This window comes from Astatotilapia calliptera, chromosome 2 (assembly GCF_964374335.1).
Source record: "Astatotilapia calliptera chromosome 2, fAstCal68.1, whole genome shotgun sequence".
Lineage (NCBI taxonomy): Eukaryota > Metazoa > Chordata > Actinopteri > Cichliformes > Cichlidae > Astatotilapia > Astatotilapia calliptera.
In genome coordinates, this window is record NC_137423.1 from 20209361 (window position 1) to 20237008 (window position 27648).

At 39.7% G+C, this 27648-nt stretch overlaps 1 long non-coding RNA gene across 3 annotated transcripts; it reads left to right on the plus strand.

The window, feature by feature from the left end:
* The first annotated feature begins 20281 nt into the window (after positions 1-20281).
* Positions 20282-23485, plus strand: LOC145430941 (uncharacterized). Of its 3 annotated transcripts, none has more exons than XR_013911283.1 (3): positions 20282-20507; positions 22436-22591; positions 23008-23485. It is a non-coding gene; the product is annotated as an uncharacterized LOC145430941 (long non-coding RNA). The 3 variants fall into 3 exon arrangements; XR_013911284.1 differs by lacking the exon at positions 20282-20507 and adding an exon at positions 21298-21394; XR_013911287.1 differs by lacking the exon at positions 20282-20507 and adding an exon at positions 21753-22302.
* Positions 23486-27648: the final 4163 nt, after the last annotated feature.

Below are 27648 nucleotides of genomic sequence, written 5' to 3' on the forward strand. Positions count from 1 at the left end.
GACTTTTTCATGGAAAAAGTGTAATTTTTTCATTGATGTGTTTCAGTTACAGAGATGAATTTTGTTATTGTTGAAGGTTTGGAAAAACACTAGTAAAATACAAATATTCTAAAATCCTAGGATTAGGGTTGGGGTCATCACCAAATGATGCCTAAGAGCTCAGAGGGTTAATAAATGGCTGATCGATGTTGTGTCTCTTCATGCTCCACTGGGCATGGTCAGAAATCCAATTCAGCAAGTACAGCAACCAAAGCCTTGCCAAACAAAAACCTGCGTTGAGTGCATGGCGTCACGCCTACTTTAATGCTTGGCTTCCTGAAGAAAGAAACAATTGCGATGAAAAATCAAAGACAGAATGCATACCATTGAAAGAGCCAGCTGTTGGTACAGTCTGGCCTATGTTTGACCCTTCTGATCCAAGTTTAGAGTTTTCTAACATTTTCTAACCTCACTTTAAATTCCATCACATCCTTGCACCAAATATCCAAGATCTTGCGATGTGACATTGAGGTTGTGATTTAAGACAGTAAATTCTATGATAATTCATATTATGGCAACCCTGCTGCACAGTAGCTGCACACATTTACACAAAAACTGCAGCTTGAGTCATAATTTTACGTCAAACCTAACTGCACATCCTTTCTCGATATGTGGGGTAAATCAACCACTTTGCATCCCATTTCGTGCAAGCTCATTCTTATGGTAGAATGAAGGTGTGCTGATCTGTCACTGTCTGAGACATACAACTGCCCTGCTTGCTCCAGAGTCATTAACAGAGAGAGAAATGTGAGGTGACATGCACACGCCCGTACTGTAAAGATGCCAGGATGGAAATGTGTCGTGGCATGTAGATCAACTGTCGGTTTAGTGACTGCTTTGGCATCTGTCACTTTCTTTGTTTCCCATTGATACTTTCCCCCTGCCGTAGTCAGTCTGTATTTACACTGCCCATCTCATTAGGGCCCGAACACTGAGAGTGCGAAGGCCCTATTGTATCTGCTCCGTTGTTTCTTCTTCTTCTTCTTGCAAAACAAGGGCCTTTTTGAGGGCTTTAACATGCTCAAAAACTCATGAAATTTTGTACACATGCCAGGCCTGGTGAAAAATTTTGTATTTTAATGGTTTTACATATGATCACTGGGAAATGGCTCTAGAGCGCCACCTGTTAAATGCAGGTCTACTACCACATCGTTTGAGCTACATGTATGAAATCTGGCACACATGTGTATCATGCCAAGATGAACAAAAAAGTCTGTGGGCCCATTGACGCAAACCCAACAGGAAGTCTGCAATTTTGAAGTGAATGTGACATTTTGGCTCTAATTTTGCCATTTCCATGCCTCGAACTTTTTCAAACTCCTCCTTGGGATTTGGTCGCATAAGCTTCATCTTTGGTCAGTGTCAACTACACACCTGGGCCATGTTAAATTGTGGAGCTTTTGAGTTTTTACAATACGGTGAGCCGGTGGCGCCACGGCGAATTTCGATGACTCGCCATGAAAATCTTATTGCTTCTCATTCTATCATACATTGTCCAATCTGGACCAAAGAGCACACATATGATAAGGCTCCACCCCTGAACATATTTCAACTGCCATATTTGACATCAGCGACAGTGCCACCTAGTGGGAACAGGAAATGTCATGTTTTACACTTTGGGGAATAGTATTGTGATGGGTGACATCTGCAGCCTCATATTTCTCCAGGAAAGCCTTAAAGAGTTGGTCTTGGGTTACAGTGAAAACTGTGAGTTTTCACGAAAGGGTGTGACCCCTAAAGCATGGCGAATTTTGATGTCTCGCCATGAAGAAACAAATAAGTATAACTCAATGAAATCCAGTCTGATCAGTACCAGACTTTACAGGCATGATGTCACACCGGCCATGAACAGATTGATATGCCCATTGTCAGGAATATGCAGAGCGCCACCTAGTGGCAACAGGAAATGTCATGTCTTTCACTTTGTTGTACTGATTTTCTCAGGTTCATCACGGCCACCTCAAAAGCGGTGAATGTCACCATCAGTCCTTCATGATGCTTCAGTGCGAAAATTGTGACTTCAAAGTGAACGGCGCACCCTGGTGGCAACGCGGTTCACCGTGAAAGATGAAGTGGCTTTTGAGGGGCTTGGAAAGTTTTAAAAAAGTCTTGAAATTTGGCGCACCCCTCCAATGTGATGAAGGCTTTGTTGTTATGTGATCATTTTTACTGAATAGTGCGAAATGGCTCCACAGCGCCCCCTACAAAATTTCAAAACATCAGCCCTTGCTCTGTGTTTTATCTATGAGTCTGAAACCTGGTAAGCTTATAGAAGATGTCAAGATGTACAAAAAAGTCTCTTGGAGCAATATCCCAAATCCAACAGGAAGTCAGCCATTTTAAAATTAATGTGTAATTTTGTCGACATTTTTCCCTCTTTTCAGGCACTTTGACGAAGTCCTCCAAGGGATTTGGTCAGATTGGACCGATCTGCAGTGCGTGGCATCTAAAGACCTTTGTGATGTTAAATTGCGAAGCTTTTTACATTAAGGGAAACGGGGTGGTCATGGCGGCACTTAGAGTTTGAATCGCTCGCCAAAAAGCAGTAATCTGGTGTCACTCAAAAACACAATGTCCAATCTCTCCCAAACGTCGCAGGCATGATGAAACTCGAGCACGGAAATGTTTGGTATGCCATTTGTCAGTAATGGTTAGAGCGCCACCTAGTGGGACAATTACAATCATGATTGAATGAGATGAAATGTTAGCTGGTGGTTAAATGCATGAATTCCATCAATGTGACATCAGATCAGACGTGCTGGTTGTAGGTGTTGGGCGTGGCTCGACACGCCGGGGGTGCGAGGGCCCTCGTAACGCTGCTTGCAGCTTTAATTTATTTTTGCTTTTCATACTGTCCTCCTTCTGAGACACCTGTCACTATCTTGTCCTTAAGGCTACAAACGCGTCTCCTCGCCTTAGTGTCACAGCAGGCGTATGCATGCGAGTGATTAAGCAAACGGCATGTGTGTAACTGCACTGGAGTGTGTGGTGTGTCCAGTCTTGTCAGCCATTCTGTCAGTTGAAAATCATGTTTAAGTCACCGAAGGCTGCAAAGTAACTTCTTTACACTGGAGCTGCAGGCTAGTCATTTTCAACAATATCCCAGCTGTTGCCTTGTAGAAATGTCAATGACTTACTGCACTTATAATGTTGTTTTTCTTTTGGATCTCTTTTCTTCCAGTTTGCAGTCATGTGATTGGGAGCTTTTAATACACTGAGACCATTAACTGGTTAAATGTACACAGTTTTCATTTGGGCAAGATTGGCTGAACTGTCATCCTTGTTATTTTAAGCCCTTGCCTAACTTGCCTTGTCTGCTCGCTGCTCATTTTCTTTCATTTCTTCCTCTCACACATCCATCAAATGATATATGTCAGATCTGCCAGGACTATTAGTTTCTATCAACAACCCCACTGGCACTGGCCAGGTCGCGCTGATGCACCATCTCGACTTTCCCTCCTTACAGTCTCCTGTTTGAACTCTTCTTTTCTGCTACCAGCAGCTCGATCTTTTCACCCCTTGCAGTTGATTTGTGTCAAAGAAAAATTGTACAGAAAATTAGTTGATAAGGTTGAGAAATACATTCTTGTCATAAAGATAAAAACAACACCATAAGGAGGTATAGCTCTTCAGGTCGGCTCTGTCCACACATTAAGTATGTGCTTTCCAATTCCACCTCACATATAATGTCTCCCCCCTCCTTTCTTTCATCACATTGCAATGTGCAAAATATGCACAGATATAACTTCATGTAGGAAGTATAGCAAGTTAAGTTGGTCAAAGAGCAATGAAGCTATTTCACATACACTCCTATTTTAATATTGTCTCACAATTGTATCATAGACGGATCCATATGGTAGCGCAATGTAATGTGCATCATATGCCAGGCCTCCAAAAATGATGTAGAGAATGTCTGAATCTTTTTTCATTTTAGCAGAAACAGATTCATTCACAATGGTCATCAGAACCATTGAGCTCCTTGATTTTGGAAGTGCCTGAAACTCTAAATCAGAAATTCTGTGGCCAGGCTTGTTTGTGAGGCTCACCTCCCCCCCTCTGCTCCTTTCTGGCATTACACCTGACTTTCTAAGTTTAAAATATTGGTATTGGGGATATTAGCCTTGTTGCGACCCGGCTCAAAAGCCACAACATAAAGAAGGAGACGAACACCAGAATGTCAGTGAGAAGAGGTTTTAACTTAAAATGCATAGCAGGTTGGCTACAATGGCTGGCACCACCAAGGCAAAAACTAGTGAGCCCCCCTTAAAGCTTGCCTCGGGTATGCTTTTATCTACACCTGACTAGGTGTGGCCAATTAGCAACAGCTGAACACACTGAAGAGATTAGGGGCTGCAGAGGGGCATAACAAACCTTTATCTACTATACTTGGTATTGATCAATACCAAAAATTGGACAATATTGGCATCTAGCTTTGGCCTCAACAGTGCCTCAAGTAGGAACTCTGTTTGTCAGCCTTTTTGCGTTACTGGTAAAAAGGAGTTGATTTGTACACAAAGATGAAAACTTATCCACAGCTTTTGGGAAAATTTGCTGCAGCAAATACAGAACAACATGTGCTGGTTGCAGCCTTTAATATTAACAGTCCGCTCTCCTTTTTGCTGTTCAGGAAACATTTAGAATTTCATTTGAATGTTTACCTGCCCGCCAGTGCCGTGTGTACTCATGTTTTCCTACCGCAGACCCAAGGGAAATACAGCCTTTACCCTGGCAGCATTTGTATCTTGCCCTGCCCACTGAATTATTAAAAAACATATACTTTCATTATACCCATGCAATGTGTTGGTTATAGATTGATTGTCTTGACATTTGAGAAAAGTCTCGAGGCATAGAATTTCAGGCAGGTGAGGTGCTGAGTTAGAATCTATGAAAGCAGCATCCGGGAAATATTAATTTCCTCTAACCTGGATATGTCTGAGTTGACTTGATTAGAACTGGACTGTGGCCTCTCTCTCTCCCTCTCTCTTGCTCTGCCTTCATTGTAGGTGCAGAGGTGTGTGTGTGTGTGTGTCAGTGTGTCAGTGATGGATGCATTGCAGATGGTCTAAGCTCCATCTAATTATGCTGTGGACACAAGAGGAAGTTCTGCACAGAGGTCACTCAGGACACACATACATACACAGCAAAGAATCGGCAAGTGAATCTGCTTCAGGTGCTTCTGCTAATATACTTTATCTTAAACAGTCTGCCAAAGTTAGAAATGTCACTGAGATGTAGACACCTTCACCACTTCAAGGTTACTCACTTATATTTTTCTATTGTACATGGAAATCTGTACATTTGCACATCCTCATTAGCATTTTTAAACATTTTATAAATCATCATCAATAATTATGGTGTCCTTAAGTCACTGATCCTCCACTAAAGGTTAACAAAAGTGCACACTGACTGCTTCTGTTAGTACTAACTGTAGACTGCGTGGATCTAATATAAGGCATTCTTAAGACTATAAGCACTTCAGTGTAAACAGGTAGGTGAGGTAGGCATCATTATAATATCATCATACAGACTTGAGGTCCAAATGTTGGGAAAAATACTCCTTTTTGTAAAGAAAAGAAAAAGCTGTTGAGCTATGATGAACCATCTGTTGAGCCCTAAGCTCTGCTAAATACAGTAAATGTTACTGAACAATGTTCTGAAGTTTTTCTAACCCATAGCAGGAAAGTAATTCCCCTCGATCTACAAGATGCTGCCTTCAGCACACTGGTTTAATTCACACGTTGGTAAAATCACCGTGCACTCGATTGACTTTGTAAGTATGTCATTGGATTTTTGCAAGAATGCAGTCACGGAAAGATTACTGAGCCGGTCCATAGGTTATTTGAAGCGACTCTTATTATTTCTTTTTGGAAAGTTAAAAGAAAAATCAACCACAAAGAAAAGCAGACAAGAGAAAATAAAAAAGTAATCAGCACAAAAGATGCAAACTGGAAAAAGGAAACACACACACACACACACACACACACACACACACACACACACACTCTACAACAACTTTGTGTGTCTTACTGTCGTGAGGGCATTTACTCAGTCTGCATAATGCATTTTAAACAAAACAAAAGGAAACAAAGACAACTCTCGGAAAGGTTAAAAAAGTAGCAAACCACAGCACTTCAACTCTTGCCATTCTGTAGACATAAATGTTTCGCTTTACGGGCTCAGCCTCACTAATTCCAGTTAAGGTAAAACATTTTCCACCTAAAGTACAGTAACTGATTGTTATTGTGTGGATGCTTTAAGCATCCACACAATAACACTAAAAGCATCCACACTATTGAGTTCCTTCTTGGTGTTTCCGTACACTTTTCGCCGTGGATCTACTTCCACAATTTATGTGCTATTTTCACTGTTCAAATTTTAAACCATTCTGCTATTTCTGCTAATGATGGCTATATCTTTTGGTATTTTTCACTATTATACTTTTTAAAATATGAAGCTTTTTTCCTTTAATTTGAAATGAATGGGAAACTTCTGCAATTCTGCTAAAATTTGTTTTTGAAACTTAACTACTTCCTCATATTTTCACGTAGAACAACCATTCAAACTTTAAAATGATCTCAAATTATTGGGCTATTCAGGTATAAATCAGCTTTTTCAAATCTTTTACTGTTTTACTTTTATGCCTCTTAAAGTTTTGAGTTGCAAAATTGTGATTTTTCACAAAATACATGCGTTGTTATGGTTGCTATGCTCTTGGCTTCCAGTGTACCACTGAAGGTTTTGCAGTCTTCTTTTCATGTCCGAACAACTTCTTGCTACTTGCTCAATTTTCACTCAACTTCCACAATTATACATCGAAACGTAGGTATTTTTGCTGGCTTTCTGAAAATGCCACTATCATTGTTGTGGGATTCATAGACTTTTGGCAAATCTCCTCAGACCAACACAAAGTCGGAAAACTCTCCATAGAAAGTCAATGGAGAGTTTGTTCAAAATCACCGCTTGATTTCTGTAATGAGAGGCATTTTCGAATCGTCATATCTCCTTAATGAAGCAAAGTTAAGACATGAGGCTTGTCCCAGTATATCTTCAGACACTCCTGACGCTCACAATTCAAGAATTTCTTTCTCACCTATTACCGTTATGAAATGAGTTAGACTTGTTTGAGGGTAGGAAATTCGTCCTTCGGTCAAATTTCTTCAGATTTCAAACTCTGGAAATGAACCACTTTTTTCTCTCATCATAACTTTTTGTTGGATTTCCACAGAGACCTGAAAATTTCCATGACTGTTCACCAAAGCCTGCTGTCTCTTACGGTGAAAGAATGATATCAATGCTCCAAATAGATTTAGAGTTACAAAGCGTTATTTGAGGGCAAGTCAAGGCAGTTTTTGCTTCGCTCTACTCAGTTATGGTGCATTACAAGTCAAATATCTTTAATAATTCATATTTTAATGATAGATTGTTAACACTTTAAGATTCCCCCATCTCTTCTGAACAAAACGTTGTAAGAATGACCGTTCTAGCCCCTACGGTTAGGAAATTATGGCCATTTGTTTGAGGGGCGTCCTCACTATGAGAAATAGACTGCAAAAATCCTGTGTCTCTGTGCTGCGTGCACCTGTTTTGGCGGGAAAAAGTACACAGCCCCTCTGATTGGTGGATTCAAATTCAGCAGCTCCCAGGCTGCTTGACTGAGCTAGAAACTTACTTCTCTATCCCTGTGTGTGTGTGTGTGTGTGTGACAGAGAGAGAGAGAGAGAGAGAGAGAGAGAGAGAGAGAGAGAGAGAGAGAGAGAGAGAAAGCCTTTTAATGGGATGATCTCATTGTAAGATTTAAATTCAATATATTTAGACTGGTTGACTGAATTGGATCTTGTGTGTGTGTGTGTGTGTCTCTCTGTGCATGTGTGTTTCCTTATGTGTACATATTTGTGATTGTGTGGCTGTTATATATTTTTTTGCTGATTTTTTTCATTTAACAAGTATATTTGAGGGACCCTCAGCATGTCCAGCATTTTTTCAGTTGTCCATTTTGCTTTTCCAATTTTTCTCTTTAAGTTATTACTATTGTGCTAAATCATACTATTTCTGCTATTTTATAAGATTTGTGCTAAATATAGTATTTCTGCCAAATATAGTATTTCTGATTAATTATAGTTTTTCTACCAAATCATAGCACAGTATTTTTGCTTTTTATAGGATTTGTGCTAAATATAGTATTTTTGCTTTTTATAGGATTTGTGCTTAATATAGTATTTCTGCTAAATTATAGTATTTCTGCTTTTTATAGTATTTGTTGTAAAACATAGTATTTCTACTAAATGTAGTATTTATTCTTAATCAAACTATTTCCATATATTACTGCCAGGTCCCCAGGCAGCCAATCCTCTGTGAGGACTGAGACATTTAAATTTACAAATCAGGGCCTGCATGACTTCCCAGCCAGCCAATCATATCTGAGGTTTGAGGCATTCAAATTTGCATATTGAGGCCTTCACGGCTTGTAAGCCAACCAGTCATCCATGTCATATATCTCTAAAAATTCACATTTTTATTTTAAATAGACAACACTTGACGATTCCCCCATCTCTTCTGAACAAAACGTTCTAAGATGACCGCTCAAGCCCCTACGGTTAGGTAATTATGGCCATTTGTTGGAGGGGAATCCTCAATATAAGAAAAAGACTGCAAAAATCCTGTTTCTCTGTGTTGTGTGTGTGTTTGTAAAACCCTGCACTTGGTGCACCAGTTTTGGCGGGAAAAAGGTACATAACCTCTCTGATTGGTGGATTCAAATTCAGCAGCTCCCAGGCTGCTTGACTGACTAAGAAACATGGTGTTAACAGCCCCAGTTCACTTGCTGCTGCTGCTGTCTGTGTGTGTGTCTGTGACAGAGAGAGAGAGAGAGAGAGAGAGAGAGAGAGAGAGAGAGAGAGAGAGAGAGAGAGAGACTTTTTATGGGATGATCTCATTGTAAGATTCAAATTCAATATATTTAGACTGTTTGACTGAATTGGATTTTGTGTGTGTCTCTCTCTGTGCATGTGTGTTTCCATATGTGTCCATATTTGTGATTGTGTGGCTGTTATATATATATTTTTTTCATTTAACAAGTGTATTTGAGGGACCCTCAGCATGTTCAGCATTTTTTCAGTTGTCCATTTTGCTTTTCCAATTTTTCTCTTTAAGTTATTACTATTGTGCTAAATCATACTATTTCTGCTATTTTATAAGATTTGTGCTAAATATAGTATTTCTGCCAAATATAGTATTTCTGATTAATTATAGTTTTTCTACCAAATCATAGCACAGTATTTTTGCTTTTTATAGGATTTGTGCTAAATATAGTATTTTTGCTTTTTATAGGATTTGTGCTTAATATAGTATTTCTGCTAAATTATAGTATTTCTGCTTTTTATAGTATTTGTTGTAAAACATAGTATTTCTACTAAATGTAGTATTTATTCTTAATCAAACTATTTCCATATATTACTGCCAGGTCCCCAGGCAGCCAATCCTCTGTGAGGACTGAGACATTTAAATTTACAAATCAGGGCCTGCATGACTTCCCAGCCAGCCAATCATATCTGAGGTTTGAGGCATTCAAATTTGCATATTGAGGCCTTCACGGCTTGTAAGCCAACCAGTCATCCATGTCATATATCTCTAAAAATTCACATTTTTATTTTAAATAGACAACACTTGACGATTCCCCCATCTCTTCTGAACAAAACGTTCTAAGATGACCGCTCAAGCCCCTACGGTTAGGTAATTATGGCCATTTGTTGGAGGGGAATCCTCAATATAAGAAAAAGACTGCAAAAATCCTGTTTCTCTGTGTTGTGTGTGTGTTTGTAAAACCCTGCACTTGGTGCACCAGTTTTGGCGGGAAAAAGGTACATAACCTCTCTGATTGGTGGATTCAAATTCAGCAGCTCCCAGGCTGCTTGACTGACTAAGAAACATGGTGTTAACAGCCCCAGTTCACTTGCTGCTGCTGCTGTCTGTGTGTGTGTCTGTGACAGAGAGAGAGAGAGAGAGAGAGAGAGAGAGAGAGAGAGAGAGAGAGAGAGAGAGAGAGAGAGACTTTTTATGGGATGATCTCATTGTAAGATTCAAATTCAATATATTTAGACTGTTTGACTGAATTGGATTTTGTGTGTGTCTCTCTCTGTGCATGTGTGTTTCCATATGTGTCCATATTTGTGATTGTGTGGCTGTTATATATATATTTTTTTCATTTAACAAGTGTATTTGAGGGACCCTCAGCATGTTCAGCATTTTTTCAGTTGTCCATTTTGCTTTTCCAATTTTTCTCTTTAAGTTATTACTATTGTGCTAAATCATACTATTTCTGCTATTTTATAAGATTTGTGCTAAATATAGTATTTCTTCCAAATATAGTATTTCTGATTAATTAGTTTTTCTACCAAATCATAGCACAGTATTTTTGCTTTTTATAGGATTTGTGCTAAATATAGTATTTCTGCTTTTTATAGGATTTGTGCTTAATATAGTATTTCTGCTAAATTATAGTATTTCTGCTTTTTATAGTATTTGTTGTAAAACAAAGTATTTCTACTAAATGTAGTATTTATTCTTAATCAAACTATTTCCATATATTACTGCCAGGTCCCCAGGCAGCCAATCCTCTGTGAGGACTGAGACATTTAAATTTACAAATCAGGGCCTGCATGGCTTCCCAGCCAGCCAATCATATCTGAGGTTTGAGGCATTCAAATTTGCATATTGAGGCCTTCACGGCTTGTAAGCCAACCAGTCATCCATGTCATATATCTCTAAAAATTCACATTTTTATTTTAAATAGACAACACTTGACGATTCCCCCATCTCTTCTGAACAAAACGTTCTAAGATTGACCGCTCTAGCCCCTACGGTTAGGTAATTATGGCCATTTGTTGGAGGGGAATCCTCAATATGAGAAAAAGACTGCAAAAATCCTGTTTCTCTGTGTTGTGTGTGTGTTTGTAAAACCCTGCACTTGGTGCACCAGTTTTGGCGGGAAAAAGGTACATAACCTCTCTGATTGGTGGATTCAAATTCAGCAGCTCCCAGGCTGCTTGACTGACTAAGAAACATGGTGTTAACAGCCCCAGTTCACTTGCTGCTGCTGCTGTCTGTGTGTGTGTGTGTGTGTGTGTGTGTGTGTGTGTGTGTGTGTGTCTGTGACAGAGAGAGAGGGAGGGAGGGAGGGAGGGAGGGAGGGAGGGGGAGAGAGAGAGAGAGAGAGAGACTTTTTATGGGATGATCTCATTGTAAGATTCAAATTCAATATATTTAGACTGTTTGACTGAATTGGATTTTGTGTGTGTCTCTCTGTGCATGTGTGTTTCCATATGTGTCCATATTTGTGATTGTGTGGCTGTTATATATATATTTTTTTCATTTAACAAGTGTATTTGAGGGACCCTCAGCATGTTCAGCATTTTTTCAGTTGTCCATTTTGCTTTTCCAATTTTTCTCTTTAAGTTATTACTATTGTGCTAAATCATACTATTTCTGCTATTTTATAAGATTTGTGCTAAATATAGTATTTCTGCCAAATATAGTATTTCTGTTAAATTATATATATAAATTATGTAAAGCGCTTTGGGGTCCTTAGGGACTAGTAAAGCGCTATATAAATACAGGCCATTTACCATATTAATGTTAATAGTTTAGGAGACGCATGCTGTTGCAGCAGTTCGGTACTTTCCTTTGTGGTGTTTGGTTTGGCTGCTGCTGTGTGCAAGGGCGTAGATTTGGTTTTGGCATTGGTGGGGACGGATGATTCAACCACTGAACCCTGCCCTGTTTCTTTTTTTCCCCTTTTTGTCTTTGCTTCTTGATAAAAAAGGAGAAACATAATTGCCTACATATACTATTCTACATGCTTTTAAACCATTTAAAATTACAATTCATAGTTTTACATTTGAGTTATATAATGTTAAATTACTATTAAACAAATGACTGACTAAGTATTTTAGAGTTTAGTTTACTTCAGCCATATTTCATATAAATCAGGTATCATACAAAGATAAAAATAGCTTCAAATACAGTCATGACAATAAAAGAATATGACTTTAAGGACTTAACAACATTACTTCAGTTATAGTACACCAACATCTCTTATACAGGGAGTGCAGAATTATTAGGCAAATGAGTATTTTGTCCACATCATCCTGCATGTTGTCTTACTCCAAGCTGTATAGGCTCGAAAGCCTACTACCAATTAAGCATATTAGGTGATGTGCATCTCTGTAATGAGAAGGGGTGTGGTCTAATGACATCAACACCCTATATCAGGTGTGCATAATTATTAGGCAACGTCCTTTCCTTTGGCAAAATGGGTCAAAAGAAGGACTTGACAGGCTCAGAAAAGTCAAAAATAGTGAGATATCTTGCAGAGGGATGCAGCAGTCTCAAAATTGCAAAGCTTCTGAAGCGTGATCATCGAACAATCAAGCGTTTCATTCAAAATAGTCAACAGGGTCGCAAGAAGCGTGTGGAAAAACCAAGGTGCAAAATAACTGCCCATGAACTGAGAAAAGTCAAGCGTGCAGCTGCCAAGATGCCACTTGCCACCAGTTTGGCCATATTTCAGAGCTGCAACATCACTGGAGTGCCCAAAAGCACAAGGTGTGCAATACTCAGAAACATGGCCAAGGTAAGAAAGGCTGAAAGACGACCACCACTGAACAAGACACACAAGCTGAAACGTCAAGACTGGGCCAAGAAATATCTCAAGACTGGTTTTTCTAAGGTTTTATGGACTGATGAAATGAGAGTGAGTCTTGATGGGCCAGATGGATGGGCCCGTGGCTGGATTGGTAAAGGGCAGAGAGCTCCAGTCCGACTCAGACGCCAGCAAGGTGGAGGTGGAGTACTGGTTTGGGCTGGTATCATCAAAGATGAGCTTGTGGGGCTTTTTCGGGTTGAGGATGGAGACAAGCTCAACTCCCAGTCCTACTGCCAGTTTCTGGAAGACACCTTCTTCAAGCAGTGGTACAGGAAGAAGTCTGCATCCTTCAAGAAAAACATGATTTTCATGCAGGACAATGCTCCATCACATGCGTCCAAGTACTCCACAGCGTGGCTGGCAAGAAAGGGTATAAAAGAAGAAAAACTAATGACATGGCCACCTTGTTCACCTGATCTGAACCCCATTGAGAACCTGTGGTCCATCATCAAATGTGAGATTTACAAGGAGGGAAAACAGTACACCTCTTTGAACAGTGTCTGGGAGGCTGTGGTTGCTGCTGCACGCAATGTTGATGGTGAACAGATCAAAACACTGACAGAATCCATGGATGGAAGGCTTTTGAGTGTCCTTGCAAAGAAAGGTGGCTATATTGGTCGCTGATTTGTTTTTGTTTTGTTTTTGAATGTCAGAAATGTATATTTGTGAATGTGGAGATGTTATATTGGTGTCACTGGTAAAAATAAATAATTGAAATGGGTATATATTTGGTTTTTGTTAAGTTGCCTAATAATTATGCACAGTAATAGTCACCTGCACACACAGATATCCCCCTAAAATAGCTAAAACTAAAAACAAACTAAAAGCTACTTCCAAAAACATTCAGCTTTGATATTAATGAGTTTTTTGGGTTCATTGAGAACATGGTTGTTGTTCAATAATAAAATTATTCCTCAAAAATACAACTTGCCTAATAATTCTGCACTCCCTGTACATTAGCACCAGTGTTGGTCAAGTTACTTGAAAAAAGTAATCAGTAACTAATTACTGATTACTCCCCCCAAAAAGTAATCCCGTTACTTTACTGATTACTTATTTTCAAAAGTAATTACTCAGTTACTTACTTAGTTTTTAAAAACACGATTTACAACCTGAATAGGTGATAAAGTGATAGATCTTTCAGCCCAATTCTACTTTTTCTACATAATCCATCATACAAAATGTAATCAAATGGAAAAGTCCCTTTTTAAAACTTGTTTTATTAGTTTTAATCTTTTAACTTTATGCATCAAGCAAAAATTTAATTATATGCAACATTCTCTGACTGGAAGAAATTTGTTTAATATTTAAACTTATTTTCTGCACATTCCAGCACATAAAATATTTTTTTGTGTGTGTTTACACTCAGTCTTTCAAATAGATGCAAGTAAAACACAGCAGAAAATAAATAAAGTCAAAGACTAGCGGTCCTTTAGCTCTATTTTCACCTGTAAAGCAGGAGTGGCGTAGGCGGAGGTTTACCCTGGTGCAGGTGTGCCGCAGCGGTCAGTGGAAGAATCCGGGAGTTTCTCTGTGAGTTTCCCATTACGTCGTAGCTACTCGGTGCTTGCTTGGAAGTTTAGGGGTTTTTTTTCGCTGTAAAAAGAAGTTTTCTTCCCACGCACGATGGACGCTAATGTTTTTGTCACTTTTTATAGAATCAAACTCAAAGTAAGGTCAGTACTTCCACGCTGCACGCTCATACTCTCTCCCACAATCGATATGTGATCCACTGTTGTTCTGCACACAGCTGTTGTCACAAACGTCGCACTTGCTTACGTCACTGTCATGAGACATTCTCGCAAAAAATCACGGTTATAGTAACGCAGTAACGCAGCGTTCCTACGGGAAAGTAACGGTAATCTAATTACCGTTTTTGCAATAGTAATCCCTTACTTTACTCGTTACTTGAAAAAAGTAATCGGATTGCCCATCTCTGATTAGCACTAAGGGAACACTGAATGACCTGGTGGGTTTTGTCCATAAAACTTCTCATCTAAGATTACCACAAAGTAAAAGATCTCTCAGCACAATTATGCAACATTTTAGGCACTATTGCCCCTATCAAATCAGTGAGCTGGGATTTTTTTTATTCTAAAAATGAACTACTGTTACAGCAACAGACAAGGACTACTGGTGTCCCACACAACAACTCAATGTCCACTATGTGAAGGAGCCAAACACATGCCTTCGCCTCTCGTTAACTGAGATAAACTGCTGGCATATTGGTTTTACATCTACCGGTATACCAGGGCTGCCCAATCCCAGTCCTCAAGAGCTACTATCCTGCAGCTTTTAGATGCATCCCTACTCCAACACAGCTGAATCAAATGGTTTGATTACCTCTTCAGCATGCCATCATGTTTGGCAAAGGCCTGATAACAAGCCATTCATTTGATTCGGGTGTGTGGGAACAAGGATGCATCTAAAAGCTGCAGGACGGTAGCTCTCGAGGACCGGGATTGGGCACCCCTGAATACTGTCCAGTCTCTCCTGGTGGACATGGCATACAGCAGCATTGTTTAATCTCATTCGAGTCACTGTTAACCTTACCCATCTTTTTAGTCTTCTGAGAGCACTGAAGCTTCTTCTTCAGCCTCAGTACATGCGTTTTATCCTCAGATTAAAATTATTATTGTGTGCTTGATGTGCCTCAGCTTTGGCCCTGGCTCTTCCCCTCTGACTGCACTTGGACATATTGCCACCTGATAAAATAACACATTGATTCATGCTATATAAAAAGTGAGACATGTCAGATTCTTTGTCAACTATACACTAATGAATCAATTTACATCAGCAGCCTAACAATTGTCATGATAATAAATACTAGTTAATCTATAGCACCAAATCATCAGTCAGTCACCTGTGACCTCGCATCTTCACCTCTGTCTGAGCTACAACATGGCAGAGCTGCCTCTGTCACCTGATAAATAACAGTGAGACATTCCAAATACATGCAGTCACACATGTGCTTCAAATACAGTCATGAACCATCAAGTCATCATCCAATTTCACCTTGATCTTGTATCACCATTACTCTCTGAGCTTTGTGTTGGTTGGAATATTTGCAAAATCATGACTACCTCATGATATTTTGTCTCATAAATTAACCCTATGAATATGTCAGTACCATTAGGACGAAATTGTGTCACCAACATTTAACGTTAGACATATAATTTTAACAGCCTCTGTAAACTAATATCCTGGCTTGCTCAAGGCTGCCGTTTTCTCTGACAGTTTCAATCAAAATTAGAAATGCTACTCTGGGACTGAGATAACTAATAGTGCTGCATGTTGTGCAGTTAGTTTCCAAAACACGTTATTCATGGTTACATACAGTTTTAGATTGATGTGGGCCAAAGCCTAGCATAGCCTGTAATGTTATTATGACGGACACATTTTATGAGTGAACTTGGCTTTAAGTGACTTACAGGTTTCTTTGAAAAATACTTTCTTATATCCAGGTTCTTCCTTTTTGCTGCCATCCTCCTCTCCTCCTCGCAGCGCAGGTTTGCCACTGCTAAAACTAAACAGAGCTCCCTGAAAGGCACAGCTAATCACATTGGCCATATTTGTCACATGACGTAGGACTCCAGTAGAGAACATAATTTAACTCGTTCTGCACTGCTGGGTGAATGAGACGTTGACAGATGTTTTTTTTTCTTTCTATCGGGTTAGTTTTTCTTTACTCGAAGAGATCAAATTATTCGCGGGGACAATTCAATAATCGCTGGATATTGGTGGGGACATGTCCATGCCAAATCTACGCCCTTGGCTGTGTGTATTCAATATAGCACGCTTCACTTTTTGCTGGGCGAACCACCACTACAGTGGACTTGTTCTTCTTTGACTGGGTTTCGCTGTGAACTGTGTTACGGTTGAATTCCTACCCTCGCATAACATCCAGGCAGACAAAGTAAGGATACTCAGCTCCCCATGGATTACCATGGGATATGACTCTGAAATGCAGACCCTTCTACCTACCAAGGGAGTTCACTGTTGTAGTGATCACTGTTGCTTAGATTCCACCTACTGCTAATGCTAACTTGGCTCTGAAGACAACTATACAGCAGCTTTAGCAGAAAGGTCAGCCGCTATCCTGTTTTCATTATTGCTGGGGACTTCAATCATGTGGATCTAAAGGCAGTGCTCCCCAAATTCCATCAACATGTGAAGTGCGATACCAGAGGATTCAACACACTGGACAAGGTCGACTGTAACATCAAACTGGGCTACAGAGCTAAGCAGCTACCACATTTGACCCAGTGTGACTACATGTTACTGATTATTCCCACATATACAGAACTATGGCAACTTGCCCTGATGATACCGTTTCTGCAGCTGCAGGGTTGTTGGAAAAGGACTAACTGGGGCATTTCTGAATATACAGACCTGGAATTATTCACTGGCAGGGTACAGTGTAATATCAAAACCTGCACTACACTGTTACTGTGAAAAAAAGCATCCGGGTTTTCCCCAACCAGAAACCCTGGATGACCAGGGAGGTCCAGCAGGTGCTTAAAGAGAGGAACTTGGTACAGTTTCACTCTGCCTGAAATCATCCACCATAGTCCCCCCCTTCCAAAAAAAATGTTTCAAAAGACTGTTCATTCCTGTTCATCCCTCCCATCAAAGGTAGGAGATATGATGGGATGATATGACGTGACATATAGTACTACACATGTGATGGTGTTCCTCTCTGCTATTCTGCATAGGCCTGAACCCCCCCTCAGTGAGCTTGCTAATAACACTGGCCACGGATACCGACTACAGAATGGAGCAACCACCTCCTCTACATGACATCACGCTGTATACCAGGAGTGAATGACACATCGATTCTGTGATGCACACCACTAGGATTTACAGCAACGACATCGAAATGTCACTTGGACTGTAGTTGGGTGGTAACAAAGAGAAGGAAGGTAGTCAGAACTGAGGGGTCTGTACTACCAGAAGGAAACATTGCAGACAACTACACCTGATAATCCCACAGGCAAATAGGAACCATGAAGAGGCTGGTATGAAAGGTACAACCAACAAATACCTACAGAGAGTAAGGCAAATCCTCAGGAGTCAGCTGAATGTAACAATGAATAAGAATAAGATCCGGGAAATCAACACCTACACCCTGCCAGTGATCAGATATCCTGCTGGAATACCCACTGATATCAAGACAAGGAAGCTCTTCACCATGCATGCAGAGTTTCACCCCAAATCCAGCACCCTGAGACCGTATGCTAAGCGGAAGGAAGGAGAAGGACTAGTGGCTGTCAGAAACACTGTCCAAGATGAGACAAACAGCCATGTGTACATCAGGAAGATTTCCACTACTGTCCATGTGCTTAGTGAATATGTCAGGCAGCAGAAACCCAAGAAAGAAGAGGAGCAAGGAGAAGAACCACCATGGAAGGACAGGCCCCTGCACGGTGGCTGGACAAAGCTGGACTGACAGCACAGAGGCACTAATCATGGCAGCACAGGAACAAGCTCTGAGCACAAGATCCATTGAGGCTGGGGTCTATCACACCAGGCAAGACCCCAGGCTGTGTAAAGATTCAATTCAATTCAATTTTATTTATATAGCGCCAAATCACAACATAAGTCGCCTCAAGGCGCTTTATAGATACAGAGAAAAACCCAACAATCATATGACCCCCTATGAGCAAGCACTTTGGCAACAGTGGGAAGGAAAAACTCCCTTTTAACAGGAAGAAACCTCCGGCAGAACCAGGCTCAGGGAGGGGCGGCCATCTGCTGCGACCGGTTGGGGTGAGAGAAGGAAGACAGGATAAAAGACATGCTGTGGAAGAGAGACAGAGGTTAATAACAGATATGATTCAATACAGAGAGGTCTGTTAATACATAGTGAGCGAGAAAGGTGACTGGAAAGGAAAAACTCAATGCATCATGTGAATCCCCCGGCAGCCTATGTCTATTGCAGCATAACTAAGGGAGGATTCAGGGTCTCCTGGTCCAGCCCTAACTATAAGCTTTAGCAAAAAGGAAAGTTTTAAGCCTAATCTTGAAAGTAGAGATAGGGTCTGTCTCCTGAATCCAAACTGGAAGCTGGTTCCACAGAAGAGGGGCCTGAAAACTGAAGGCTCTCCCTCCCATTCTACTTTTAAATACTCTAGGAACAACAAGTAGGCCTGCAGAGCGAGAGCGAAGTGCTCTAATAGGGTGATATGGTACTACAAGGTCATTAAGATAAGATGGGGCCTGATTATTTAAGACCTTGTATGTGAGGAGCAGGATTTTGAATTCAATTCTGGGGAAGCCGATGAAGGGAAGCCAAAACAGGAGAAATATGCTCTCTTCTTCTAGTCCCTGTCAGTACTCTTGCTGCAGCATTTTGGATTAGCTGAAGGCTTTTCAGTGAGTTTTTTGGACATCCTGATAATAATGAATTACAGTAGTCCAGCCTGGAAGTAATAAATGCATGAACTTTCAGCGTTACTCTGAGACAGGATATTTCTAATTTTAGAAATGTTGCGCAAATGGAAGAATGCAGTCTTACATATTTGTTTAATATGTGCGTTGAAGGACATATCCTGGTCAAAAATGACTCCAAGGTTCCTCACAGCGTTACTGGAGGCCAAGGTAATGCCATCCAGAGTAAGAATCTGGTTAGATACCATATTTCTAGGCTTTTCAGGGCCGAGTACAATAACCTCAGTTTTATCTGAATTAAGAAGCAGAAAGTTAGCGGCCATTCAGGTCTTTACGTCTTTAAGACATTCCTGCAGTTTAACTAATTGGTGTGTGTTATCTGGCTTCATGGACAGATAGAGCTGGGTGTCATCTGCATAGCAGTGAAAATGTCTTCTAATGATACTGCCTAAGGGAAGCATGTATAATGTAAACAGAATTGGTCCTAGCACTGAACCCTGTGGAACTCCATAATTAACCTCAGTGTGTGAAGAGGACTCTCCATTTACATGAACAAATTGGAGTCTATTAGATAGATATGATACAAACCACTGCAGTGCAGTATCTGTAATACCTACAGCATGTTCTAATCGCTCTAATAGGATATTATGGTCGACAGTATCGAATGCTGCACTAAGGTCTAGCAGGACAAGCACAGAGATGAGTCCACTGTCAGAGGCCATAAGAAGATCATTTGTAACCTTCACTAAAGCTGTTTCTGTGCTGTGATGAGCTCTGAAACCTGACTGAAACTCTTCAAATAAACCATTCCTCTGCAGATGATCTGTTAGCTGTTTGACAACTACTCTTTCAAGGAGTTTTGATATGAAAGGAAGGCTGGAGATTGGCCTATAATTAGCTAAGACTGCTGGGTCTAGAGATGGCTTTTTGAGTAAAGGTTTAACTACAGCTAGCTTGAAGGCCTGTGATACATAGCCGATCATTAGAGATAGGTTGATCATATTTAAGATCGAAGAATTAATAAAGATGCCCCTGAGACAATCCAGCATATTACAGCAGGGGACAAGATGCTAGCAGGCAGGGCATACATGCACTGAAAAAAATGCAATAGGGTGGTTGTTGAATTTGCATAGAATTACTTCATATATCCAGCATGACTAATTTAAATTTCACATCTAAACATATTTTTGTCTTTTAATTTTCACATATTCTTTAAGAATATTGATTCTTTTAGAACAAATCATGTTGAAAAGAAACAAGTTAGTCGTGTTTTATCCTCAAGCTCCGCCCCCTGGAAAGGAAAAATCGGCTGCGCTGTCCGCCATTTTTGTCTCTCGCTTTGGAAAATCTACTACCATCTGGAGTTTTACACTTGAAGGTAAATAAGATTTTAAAGCTAACACACCAGTGAGAACGAGTGTAGACCCTTTATATATGTGGACTTTTACTGGGGTGTTGTTATTTTACAGGTATGTGGGCTGTTTATCGAAAACCATGAAAGGCCAATGTTAGGCTCCAGTTAGCTAATGGTAACCGAAATTATGCGATAAGCAAATTAGTAATTAACATATATAATGTGAGTTAATATTGTTTCTATATTCTTTCAGTCTAAATTAACAGACTATTACAAACTTGCATCGGTGTCTGTAGTAAGTGGTGGTACCTGCAGTGTCTTAACCATTAAACAAGCTAATGTAGGGCCGGGATATGAATAGTTTGTTGAAACATGTCTGCTGCCAATGTGACTGCTCACACACGGTAACATTACCAGCACATAGCCACAGCCGCTATAAACATGCTGAAAGGTCAATCTAGCTTCTGTAGTCAGCAGCTGGAAGACTCAACACAGACCCAAGATTCAGTGTAACGGTTATCTAAATGTTGTGTGTCCTGTTTGTAAGCCCAGAAAAAGAAATTAAATAAAATGACGACCTTGAGCTTCAAGCTAATGTAAGCGTAATGCTATAGCATAAAGCGACTAATGCAATGATGAGGTTGTTAAATTAGTAAAAATACAGTAAATATATCCAACATGAATCATTTATATTTTTGGTCTAAACATAATTAAGTCTCACGCCTTTCACTTGTTTTAGAAGGATGTTCAGTCTTTTAAAACCAGTCATATCAAAATAACAGAAAATAGTTATGTTTTCTGTTGAAACTCCACCCCCAGGGTGTGTTTTGCGAGGGAAAATTCACTGTGGCGGTCCGCCATTTTTTGTCTTCGCTTCGTTTACGTTTGGTGCTGAGCTTTACTTTGTCAAGGTAAACTGAAAACTACATGTTTGAGAGGAAACGAAGAGAACATCCATTAGATGGGGAAGTTTTTCTCATGAATTGCTGTTGAGCAACATAATGTAAAAAACAAGTCATTCCTTAAGTTAACTAACGATAATGCTAGCTTAAGCTGCGAGACAATATTATGTGCATTAGCTTTTTTTCAGTGTGTGCCCAGTCACATCCGCTTGTTTTTTCTCAGTGAATACAGACTAACAAACTCGTGTCCATTTAGTTAACTGGTTGTACCTAAAATGTTTTAGTTATACAGTTAAATAAGCTAGTTTGCCATGGGGTGGGCTCTGTGTGTGTTGGGGGGGGGGGGGGGGTGTCTTCACTAAAGTCGGTTTATTTAGGGCATGACACCTATGCAGTACTCATTAGGAGAGGAAGTGCATGACGTGGGGCTTTATTTCATGTTCTGGGGCAGTGAATGTAATCTACTGATAACATGTTAAAGACACACAAAAACCCAACAAATTATTTTAACTGATTTATAGAGAGACTGAGAGGAGGGCTTAAAGAGATAAAAATAATGACAATATAAATATGTTAAATTTATTTTTTCTGTATCGATATATGGTGCTTATCCCTGCTGAAGGGCAGATTGGTGTTGCTTCAGAACAATTCTCTAGCGCTGTTATGTAGAGGTGTTACTGTTAAGGTTTTAATAACATTATTTTATTTACTAGTGAAGATTTGCATATGTTATCTCACATTCTGTAAGGTAAATTTTCTGGAAAGGTCAAATTAACTAATTTAACTAAGTATTAATGAAAGACCTTGATGTGTATATGACAATAATAGATGTCGTTTCTGGGTCATTTGGCAGAACTGCAAAATGGCCAGAAGGAGGCAACTGCTGTGGTTGCAAACAGGCTTTGGGTGGTTTGGAAGTAAGGGCAACTATGGAACTGCTCAGCAACATGGGACCCATAGCTAATAAATAGTAATATAACTTTGTGTGGATGTAACCTTGTGAGATTTGAGATTTTGACAGCATTTTTATGTGACAACTTCTCTTTTTAGATAAATGCAGAGTTTAAGCGCATTACCACCATGCCACTGCAGTCCAGATTACTCTCGCAGATAGATGTGCTATCTGACAAACTAATAAAGGTCTTCAAAAGGCGAGGAGGACAAATAGGAAGAAGACTTCAGAACATTCTGGAGCCCACGGCCCAGGTAAGAAAAAAATTAATTTGTGTATACACTTTAGGGAAAATAATAATTTTAACAAAATGCTGCTTGTCACTCTATGCCAGGAGTATGTCGAAAATCACCTGGGATTTTCACAATTTACCATGGGTGCGTTTTTTTTCTTTTTCTTTTACCTGCATTTTTCTATGTGTGGAGTTGATAGTTGAACACCTCTCTGTGCTCTGACCGTATTCTGCTTCTTTGCATGGAGATTTCACTTCATTACCTTTTTAAGCATTCTGAGGACTCAAATCACATGCTGTAATGAATCCATTTTTGTTCACCTAATGTGTTAATGTTAACATTTTTTGGAATAGTGACACAGATTAAAATAAGATTTGGTATAATGTTCTTTGACCAGTGTTCTGTTTAATTAAATTTTGGAATTCTGCATTTTCTAGGCCACAGATGAAGCCATTATCCAACGATCTAATAAGGAAACAACCATGGGAATTTACATCATAAAGTCAAGAGATGCCAATGGCAGCCCTGAGGACATCGGGATAGTCCTTGAAGGCCAGAGAGTCTGGCAGGATTTGGATAACTATACCCTAGCAGCTGCAATGCTGTTTGGACTAATGTACACTTTGAACCTCACCTACCCACTGGAAAAGTATACCTTCGAGGTATTATAGAAACTGGTTATGGAGCTCAAAAGGAACAGCCTTTCAAAGAAGGCCCAGGTTTTCAGGACCAGACTGTACGATTGAACAGTTTTCCAGTTATGATGTGGGAACAACATGTTTACCTCTTCAAATATGTACCATCCTTTCTTTTAAGCCAGCACTGGTAAAGTTGCAGGACATAGTGAAACTTATTTTTCTGGCACTTTTCAACTTGGGGCCTTTATTACTGCAGTTTTCACTTTTCAAGCCATGACTCTTTTAAAAAAAAATTAAAACTTTGAATTTCCATTTTTCTCAATGGAAATGGTGCCTTGCACCAATTTCACCAGTTTGCAATTTTTTTCCCAAGGTGCACCACTACAAACAGATTGCATCGTCTAGTATTAGTGATTGTGATGTTTAGTGATAGAAGCAAGCCAATACTAATCAGTTTAGGTCTCTTGGTTGTGTGCCTGTGGGTTATAATGTTATTTTAAGTCTCTTCTTTGTGTCATTTTAATAATTACACCCCTGTTGCCATATTACCTTATGGCTCTTACATTTAAAAAACTATTTTTTACATAAGCGCGATGTCATAAGGCCCCACAATGTTGAATTCAGGTTACAGCAGATAACTTTGAGGAATGTTATGGAATGTTTTTCAAGAGATGCATTGTACAAATATGACTCATGTATATTTTGGAAGCCTGAATTGAAAGTCCATTGTTACAACTGTGTAGTATTTTCAAAAATACAGGTCATTGTTCAAAAATGTTTTGCTTATTTCTTTGATTGAAGAGAAAGTGTACAGTACATACAGTAAGATCAGCCTTAATTTAGTTTTATTTATTGAACACTCAATTATATACTATATTATATTATATATTATATATTAGAAATTTGTTATAAAATAAAATAAGCTTACCATAAAATAATCTTGTCAATATAACACATAGTAGTCCAATACAATTAACACAAAAAGTTCATGTCTGATAAACAAGTGGTTTCTATAAATATTTGACCGGAATGAAAAACATAACAACAACATAAAAAAGTCATGTTTGTGTTACCAGAAAAATGTGTGCAGGTATAACATAAAAAACTAAGGTTAACCAAACATAACTTAATTTCGTGCAACCGATTACAATAATTTTTTTACGTTTATACCACTGATTATTTTTTTCAGTGTGGAACGCCATAACCAAGTGCCTGGTATAGTGTACAGAAACATCTGTGCTGACTATAACCTGGAAGTCTCCAGGTCAAACTCAGAAATGCCCCCTAACTTGGTTGAGAATGACCGAGCTAAGATCCTGTGGGACTTCATAATACAGGCAGACAAACTGGTCATGGCTAACTAACCTGGCATAGTGGTGGTGGACAAACAAACTGCAGCATGTGACAATTAAAAGCCACCCTTTAGCTATTGAGAGTGACTCATGGTCAAAAGTAGCCATTCATTTTACTTGAATCCTTGAATCTCGCTCTTCCTGATTACATCCCTTTATCTATTTTCTTACCACGTTAATTTGACCTCTCTCTGTCTCTTCCTCACTCTGTTGTTGAGACTGCAGTCCCTCCTGTACTTCTCTACAGTCACAGCCTCCTGTGCTGTGAAGAGTTGTTACTAGTTGTTTCTGGTACTGCTGAGACAGTAAACTCTGTTCTACCAGCTGTGTGAGTGCACTGTGATGGTAGGGGAGGTCCCAGTGGAGTTAAGAGATTTAAGTAGGCAATCTAGTGTCGGTAATGAAAATGAACAAATGGGTTTGTAGGGCCGGTGCTCAGCAACCTTTCAATTCACCCATCGACCCAAAAGTGCTTTGGCCCACTGGGAAAATGCCCGGCATACCAGATTACTAGTCTGGGCCTGCAGATTAGATAAACTGCAGGAATGTCTTAGAGACATAAACACCTGGATGACCACTAATTTCCTGCTTCTAATTTCAAATAAAACTGAGGTTTATTCTACTAGGCCCTAAAAATCTTAGAAATGTGATATCTGACCAGCTGCTTCCTCTGGATGGTATTACCTTGGCCTCCAGTAACATTGTTAACATTGAGGTTTTCTCTGTATTATTGTAGGGTCTTTACCTTCCAATATAAAATTGCCTTGAGGGTTACCTTGCCTGTAGGGCTATTGTGATTTGGTGCTATAAATAAAGTTTAATGGAATTGGTTTTTCCCTCTCGAACCAGCTCTTGACTTTATCACAGAGTAGGTGAAGTACTGTGTCACATGCTCTCCTGTAATAACTGGAATATGGTATATGCGGCCTCTTGGTACAGGCTTTTCAGTTCTTTTATAACAATCCGGTTGTTAAGTGATGACGTGACAAATCCTACTCCCGGGCCTAGAGTAGTCTGCGTTTAATATGGCTTTTGTGTTGTTAACATGTTTAATGTTTTGTATTTTCTTCTATTTAATCTCAAAAAGCTCCTAAAACAGTCAGTGATCACTGTTGACCTCCCTCGGCTTTTATTACCGCTAATCATTTATTTAAGCTCAGTTTTTAAAACCCTAGGATGTAACTACAGCCCAGCCAGCAGCAGTATATGAATGACTAACCTCGTATTGTGGATGGATTATCTCAGTTGTTCTACTGGCTGAAGTTTGGTCCTTTTACAGCATCCTGCCATGCGATTACATTTGTTCCTGACCACCGAGAACACTCACGTTAACTTTTATCGAGTGGAAAAAAAGTTAGCTTGTTTATATTATGCTAACATAGCTGTGTCACTAGCGGTCATGTAGCACATCATTAGCTACAGCTAGCCAAACTTCAAACTTCATAACCCTACAAACGTCACTGCTGTTTAGTTTTCTGTCTTCATTTATGTTGGAAGTGATAGCAGAGCTGTACGTTTTAATTTGTTTCCAAAACCCCGCAGTCAGGATATGCTATATTGTATTTAGATGGAAGCTAGCGAGTTAACTTTCTGCTAACTTCTAACTCCGTTAAATGTCATAAATTCCGTTTTCATGGATGCCTGGATGTTAAACTCAATTGTTACACCTGGTAGAGCAGAACGCTGATCATTTTATTAAAGATGAAAGACTTTAGACAGTGTTTCAACTTTCAGTAATGCCATAGTGATCATTTGATATATGTACCTGCAGCGGAGTTTAGGCCCAGACACAGCTAGTGACGTCAGACTTAACGACCGGATTAGTAATGGCGTGGTTCAGATTCTGGGCATTGAGTCAGTCATTCCTCTAACATATAGCTCACCTGCTCAACCATGTGAGCTATAGTTGCACCCCAATACTGGACATTTCTAGGACTGCCCTTTCTTGTCAATTTCAATTGCAACCAATTCTAAAGGGGCAGGATTGAGAATGAGCAATTCCAAGCCTTAGGACATAGAAGCTGATAAAATAACGACTTATGGGCATGAAGATGAGGCATGGCCTCAAATGAAGGAATTCAAGCACTGAATTGGTTTTGAATTTGGGAGGATGGAGACTGCATCAATGAAACTACCCTGATTCTTGTCAGACTATTTACTGGTTTGTTTTCAAATCAAATCAAAATGTATTTCTATAGCACATAATAATGCACATAATAATACAACAAACTTGACCCAAGTGCTTCACAGTCGGGCACATCAATAGTATAAGACAGTTAGAATAAAAACAGTTAAAAGGAGGGCAAGAAAGAATATGGGTAAACAGCATAACTAGCCACAAAGTAACAAACTAGTTTGAATCAAAAGCCAGACTAAAACAATACGTTTGAAGATGCAATTTAAAAGACTGGATGGACTTGGAGGAATAAATGTTAGGACTGAGGTTATTCCAGAGTCTGGGTGCTACAATAGTAAAGGCACGATCACCTCTGGACAGCTTTGAGATTTTAATGTAGAGAGGCAAAGCTGTTGATTTGTTGGATGATGTACATTTTAGAGATGGACCGATCCGATATTACGTATCGGTCCGATACTGACCTAAATTACTGGATCGGATATCGGAGAAAAATAAAAAATGTAATCCGATCCATTAAATATCACGAAAGCACCTCACAAAACTTGCAACACGCCGTAACTCGCCTCAGAACGTTAGCACGTCGAAGCAGTATGTGATAGAGCGGCTGTGGCATGCGGGACCTGTGGTGGTCTGGATAGCATTTGGAGCTTCGCTAGCAACCCGGCATTTCATCAAAGTTATCCCGAGAGAAGTAAAGCAAGTGTGTAAGTCCATCTCTGAATGTTTGTAAAGCATTCCTGCGTTAAGCTTAACAAGCGATATATGGAGCGACTGCCTCTTCTTGCTGCTACTTCAATCATGAAACTGCTTAATGATCAGCTGATCGGCTTTTCTGTCGCGAGTCCGTGTCTCTTGTTTGCTTTTGTCCCACTTTGCACCAGAAAGAGGAAACCAGCAGCTGAACAACAGCAGCACGTTTACGCTTGATAAGCTGTTGTTAGAATGTATTTA